Source organism: Octopus bimaculoides, chromosome 28, assembly GCF_001194135.2.
Source record: "Octopus bimaculoides isolate UCB-OBI-ISO-001 chromosome 28, ASM119413v2, whole genome shotgun sequence".
Taxonomy (NCBI): domain Eukaryota; kingdom Metazoa; phylum Mollusca; class Cephalopoda; order Octopoda; family Octopodidae; genus Octopus; species Octopus bimaculoides.
Window position 1 is genome coordinate 7,312,329 of NC_069008.1, and position 6,587 is coordinate 7,318,915.

The following is a 6,587-nucleotide window of genomic DNA, read 5'->3' on the forward strand; positions in this document are numbered from 1 at the left end:
TAATCTATATTGCTTTTTTTTCAGTAGCCAAACCTTTTTGGATAGACCTGTGCTATTTTCTTTTCTAGGGTCATTAAAGGATGATCTTTGATTATATAATCTTAATTTAAAAGGATTTTGTGTACATCCAATGTAAGTAAATTTTGAGAGATTATGGATAATAATAGTTGCTTGTTATACTACATCTTTCATTTTACAGTTACCTTCTACCTCACAAGTATTCGGATTTCTACAATTACAATTAGAACTATTAGTCGGTACTCTATTGTTATGTCTATATGTATTAAGGGTAATTGAGGCTATGTTATTCTGATAATTGTTGTTATTTGATATGTAATTATTAGGGTTAGCATGTATATTAAAAGGAATTTTTGTATTGTAGAATTGGTCTAGTTTCCTATTGTTAAACGAAGAGATGATCCTAAATAGGTTAGGAGATACTGAAAATCCAAATCTGATCATTTTGCTATTAAATATTTTTGCATATTTACAGTTTTTAAAGTTTTTTTTTTAATAATGTTTCTAATGGATTTAATAAAATTAGATTTTAAATGTTTTGCAAAAGGAATTATGATCCAAATGATGCTATTTATGTATTCTTTATTGTCGTAGTAGTTTATATTTTGTGAGTCATCTATTCGTACATATGGCATAGGTTTCTTTTTTCTATATTATCACTCCTAACTTTATTAATATGAGTAATGTGGTTATGTGAGTTATTAAGAGGATGAGATATAGTGTGATAAGTTATATTTTTAAAGTGTGTAGGTTCCATGTTCTTATTTATATCTATGGTTATTTGTTTTCAGTATTTATTGTCTGTATACTTGGGTTTGATTACATTATTAACAGTGTATTTGGTGATTTGTGGGTTGGTAAAATTAGTATTATTTGTTCTATAAGAGAGATTATGGTTACGGTACTCATATTTATAGAATTTATTATTATGATGTTTATTGTCGCTGCAGGATTTAATTGTGTATCTGGGTTTTCTAATTTACTAGTTGATGTGGGTTCAGTAATATGGTCAGTATTGTTTTTATCTAGATAATTATTGGGATAATTAGAATAGTTGTTGTTGTTGCTTTTGCTGTACTTAATTCGATGTTTATATCCTGCATTCTTAAGTGCTAGATTATAATAGGTTTTGTGCTTGTGAAAAATATCCTATGTTTGAGGTTAGAATATTTATATTATAAGTATAGTTACTTGGTGCATGAATGTACGTGATATTGTTATTAGGTTGATAAGATAATGTATTGAGATTAACATCTAAGAAGTTCACTGAGTTGTAATCTTTTTCAAAATGTGATGACTAGTCCTTGGTTTTTTAATATACACCATAATTTATTTTCATCTTTTTTTCATTGTATACAAATCATAACTGTCAAATCATATAAAAATTTTAATATAGCTATGCTGTCCCATTGGACGCTTATTTATTTATATCTATACACATGTATATATATGCATATAAGTACATGTATGTGTAGGTATGTGCATGTATAGGTATATATATATATATATATATATCTTTGTATATATATATATATATATATATATATATATATATATATATATATCTTTGTATATATATATATATATATATATATATATATGTATATGTATATGTGTGTATGTGTGTATATATATATGTAAATATAATTTACTCCTTATGATAAATGCTTTATATGGTATGTATTTCACTATATTACTTACCTTCATATAGAGAGAATATTTCTTAAACCCCTTTCACTTTTATTTCAAATATCCGTTAGCCACAACAGTTTTAGTTCTTACACAACGAGACTCAACACTACCTAAGCATATTTAGAAATAATACATTTCTAAATCTCTCAGAGAGATTTATGCAGTAGTGATACAATGAAGTAGTTGTAACCAACAGTTACTAGGTCTAACCAACAGTAGTATTATTCCCTTCAGGGGACTGTCACATTAAGTTGACAGCATACAACTACTTCACTACCTAAGCATGTTCTTATATTTCATCTTTCATAATCATATTATGAATATCCAAATGAGTCATGTGACACTGACTCCATCTAGTCTTCTGTAACAATATAATACTCTTCTGACATTTTCTTTTTGATATATTCTTCTTTTACACTGGGGAGAATGGTAATATGTAATTAATTGAATTTTTTTCCATGTTTCTTACATGCCGGTGTTGCCATTTGAAATAATCGTATGCATGGATTAAAATTTTATAAAACTTTTAACATCTCTTCTTCATTTTTGATTGTTTGTTGAGTTTCTATAGGATACATGTTCTTTAACTGCTCATAACACATCTTTATATATATATATATATATATATATATATATATGATGATGATGATGATATATGTATGTATATAAGTGTTGCATAAATTTGAAAAAAGTACTGTTTTTCTGATAAATTCTAGGCTCAAAATTGCTAGATTCTGCATTTAAAATGGCAACACTAGTGCTACATAGTTCCTCAGTTTGCTAGAAATAGCAGCCACATTTCCTTCACATCACACCAGTCAGTCTTTTACAGTTGAGAACTCTGTTGGATAATGTGACCCAGAGAATAGAATACCAAACAAAAGAATGGGATCATGACTGGAATGCTTTTGATCTCTCTGCCCAGGCAGAGATTAGTTTAATATAAATAATGTTACATGTGGAGAACTAGTTACAGTCTGCTAATAAAAAAAAATGAATGTGCAAACTTCACACAATGTTTTTTGATGTAATTTTAACAAATTTAACCCTTCAGCATTTAAACAGGCCTTATCCATATCCAACCCAAATTTACTAGTTTTATGTTCAAACTGGTTAGATCCAGCCTTTCTTACTCTACGTCATTCTAAAAATATACAATCACATCATTAAACTCTTAAAGCATTATGATAATGCATGATTGAGAGACCTGCATGCGGTGGATGTAGGTGTCTTCAAGATGAGGCTGGACCTCTTCCTGTCAGGTGTCCCAGATGAGCCAACTTCACGGCAGGAGGTGCAGATGAGAGCAACTGCATCAAACTCTCTCATGCACCAAATGTCAATTCCTGAAGTAAAATTCCTGAAGTAAAATTGTGTAGCAACACCAAATGGCGGTGCCCCAGCATGGCCACAGCTCATGAGCTGAAACTAGATAAAATGAAAATAAAATGAAAATGAAATGAAATAAGCATTACATTTGACAATAATGTGGATGCTAAAATATTAAAAGTATTGTTCAGTTGTTTGAGTAAATGTTTAAATCCATAATTTATCTGAATAGAAATATAAAATTTATTAATGAGGGTAGAAATTGATATTAATCAATTAAAACCAGTGGTCTAGCATATTAAAAAAATCCGAAGATTAAAATAATATTACATACAAAAATAAGAGGAATGACCAGCAAAAGTGGACTCCTATATGCTAGAAATAGATTCATCTATTTCTAGCATATAGGAGTCCACTTTTGCTGGTCATTCCTCTTATTTTTGTATGTAATATTATTTTTGTATGAATAGAAATATAGTTAAACTTCCACTGCTGTGTCTTTGCTTTTTAAGCATTCCCTATGTCTTACACTCTTTCATTATTTCAGAACACCAAATGAAAAAGGCATAAAATAATTTTTTACATTGTTTATCATGTTTTAAAGACTAAAGGCATAGCTCTGCTTATATAGCCAAACGATAGAATTACTGTAATGTTTCCATTAAACTGAAACTAATAGCAAGATTTCTCTGTTACATTGTGTGAGACTTTTACAAAATGATATTGTATGTGAATTTAAACTTGGATAAGTGTGCTGCATCACCAAGTAGTAATGAGCGCAAAGAATATGATGGACTCTTCCCTCGAAGACAATATATGAGTGTTCGGCTTTTGCCAAATGACCTGCAGGTCAATTAACTTGTTTCATCGTCATCCTTTAACATCCATTGTCCATGCTGGCATGAGTTGGATGGGTTGACCAGGGCTGGTCAGCTGAGGAGCTGCACTAGACGTCTGATTTGGCATGGTCTCTACGGCTGGATGTCTCTGGGAGTGTAATGGGTGCTTTTACATGCCACCAGCATGGGTGCCAGTTGCATGAAGCCAGTATCTAGCATGACTATGATTTCACTTGGCTTGACAGGTCTTCTCAAGCACGGCATATTGCCAAAGGTCACAGTTACTTATCATTGCCTCTGTGAGGCCCAACATTCAAAGATCATGTTTCATCACCTGAATTAAATAACTGGTGATCAAATGTTCATGCCACACATTAGCTCACTCTCTCTCCATTTGTACACACACACACACACACACACACACACATATATATATATATATATATATATATATATATATCATACATATAATCTATTATGGTATAATGGAAAAGTTTATACGAATATAGTAGTGAAAATACTTGTACTAAACTGTAAAAACGAAAACAGAAAAAATTCATATATTGTGGTGAGAAAGAAAAATAATAGAAAAATTAATTATATTTTCCCGAAAAGAGGTCAAAAGAGATGAGAAAATCACCAAACTTCAGTGCTATCTGTGGTAAATCATTCTCTTAAAAAGTGTAACCTACTCTACACAAACATACTGATGAAGGGGAGAAAACTTTATCATTTGATATTTAGTAAATCTGGTTTGCAAGATTTTGTATGTGAATTCATGTGTTGAAGCAAATCTTGTTGTGTCTAGGGAGAGTCATTATATAATTATTCACTCACACACTGATTTAATTCCATTCATTTACTAAATATCCGATTTTTTTTCTTTTGTCAAAGCTCTTTCATTGCTTTTTACAACCTTCTCACTGTCAACTCTGTCTGTTATTGAGGGCACGTCTGTTTGCCTGAGATTTTGTTACCAGTGTGTGTGTGCATGTGTATATATGTATGTATGTATGTATGCATGCATGTTTGTATGCATGTACATACATACACAAGCAAACACATACACACAACAAAATCTCAAACAGACAAACAAATGCACCTTCTATAACAAACAGTTGATAGTCACTGAGTCACAGAGAAGGTTGCAAAAAAGCAAAGGAAGAGCTTTAACTAAAACAATCAGATATATGATAAATGAGTGGAGTTGAACCAGTGTGTGTGTGTGTTAATTATATTGGCGTGTTGACTCTCCCTAGACACAACAAAATTAAGTAAATCATTCTCCATAAATGAACACATAGCCATACTGATACAAGAGGAAAGGCATGTCGTGATATCCTGTGGTAAATAATTTTCTGATGGAAGTCATTTTACCAAACACAAATGTATTCATAAAGGAGAGAAGCCATATTACTGTGATCTGTGGTATATCATTCTCTTCAAAAACTACTTTGACCACATGTATGTATTCATATAAGAAATCTTTTAAATGTTTTCCTTTGCCACAGAGGGGTTTAGCCATAGCACAAATGAAATTCGTTGTAGTTTGTTGTGAGGCAGCATTTATGACTGGTTGTTCTTTCTGATGTTAACCCTTTAGCATTTAAACTGACTATATCCTGCCAAAACATTCTACCTGTTTTATTGTTGAAACTGGCCTGACTGAGCCTTTCACATCTACTACAATGTCATCCTAAGAATAAAGTCATGTTACCAGAATCTCAAAGCTATGAGATAATGCATGACTAATTCAAAACAATTTGATTAAATAAGCGTTACATTTGACATAGTAATCTGAATGTAAAAGGATTAAATCTTTTAGTCACCCCTTATGACATGTAGGAATACATACCTATTCTAAAACAGGTATTGCTTAACTAAAATGCCTTATCATCATGGAGGCCTTCTAAGTGGCCTTTTCTGATCTCTTGAAATACCACTCAGTAACTGCAAGGGTCCAGCTGTTGTCTGTGAACCTTGTGACATGTCTAATCCAACAGAACATATGCTTTCAGCATTCTGCAATCACATCGTTCACTCCACTCTGTTCTCAAATTATCTCATTTCAAATATGCTCTCCTAATGATATTCCCAGAATGACTTATTCCTTGGCACTTTATATCACAGCTAATCAATGTTGACTATAAATGTAGTCATGAAGGTAGATATAACAGTGTGATAAAAACTTCCTTACACTGTATTTTACATCAGCAATACTATATCTCTGAAGACTCATGTATATTTACTTTAATATTTTTCCAGAAAGATATTTTTAATTTCACATTGTGGAGTAATAACAGAGAAATGTATATTTCAGCAGTTATAGTGCCATTGTACAATCATTACATTATAAATAAATCCTCAAACCATTAAAGAAGATATTTCATTATACAATAATAGATTAAAAGGGTAAAGGATAAAGACCTGCTTCAGTCATGACAGACCATGGGATTGCACCTAGAAAATTTTACTCCAAGGCACAAGTCCAGGCAATATTGTTTATGGAAGACCAGCAGTCGCCCATGTTTACTGGTCTCCCCTCTCCACGCCACTAATGTTATACAAGGGAAAGGCAAAGGTCGATGCAGCTTGGCACCAGTGATGTCGCAACTCATTTCTACAGCTGAGTGAACTGGAGCAACGTGAAATAAAGTGTCTTGCTCAAGAACACAACACACAGCCCAGTCCATGAATCAAACTCAGTAC

At 31.9% G+C, this 6,587-nt stretch overlaps 1 protein-coding gene across 2 annotated transcripts in view; it reads right to left on the bottom strand.

Moving 5' to 3' along the window:
- Positions 1-1,599: 1,599 nt before the first annotated feature.
- LOC106872549 (zinc finger protein 570) overlaps positions 1,600-6,587 on the bottom strand; it is a 17,975-nt gene continuing 12,987 nt past the window's right edge. For both annotated transcript variants that reach the window (XR_008266983.1, XR_008266984.1), the window contains one exon: positions 1,600-3,138. The gene's annotated coding sequence lies outside the window, so the exon portion shown is untranslated. The remainder of the gene's footprint in view (positions 3,139-6,587) is intronic.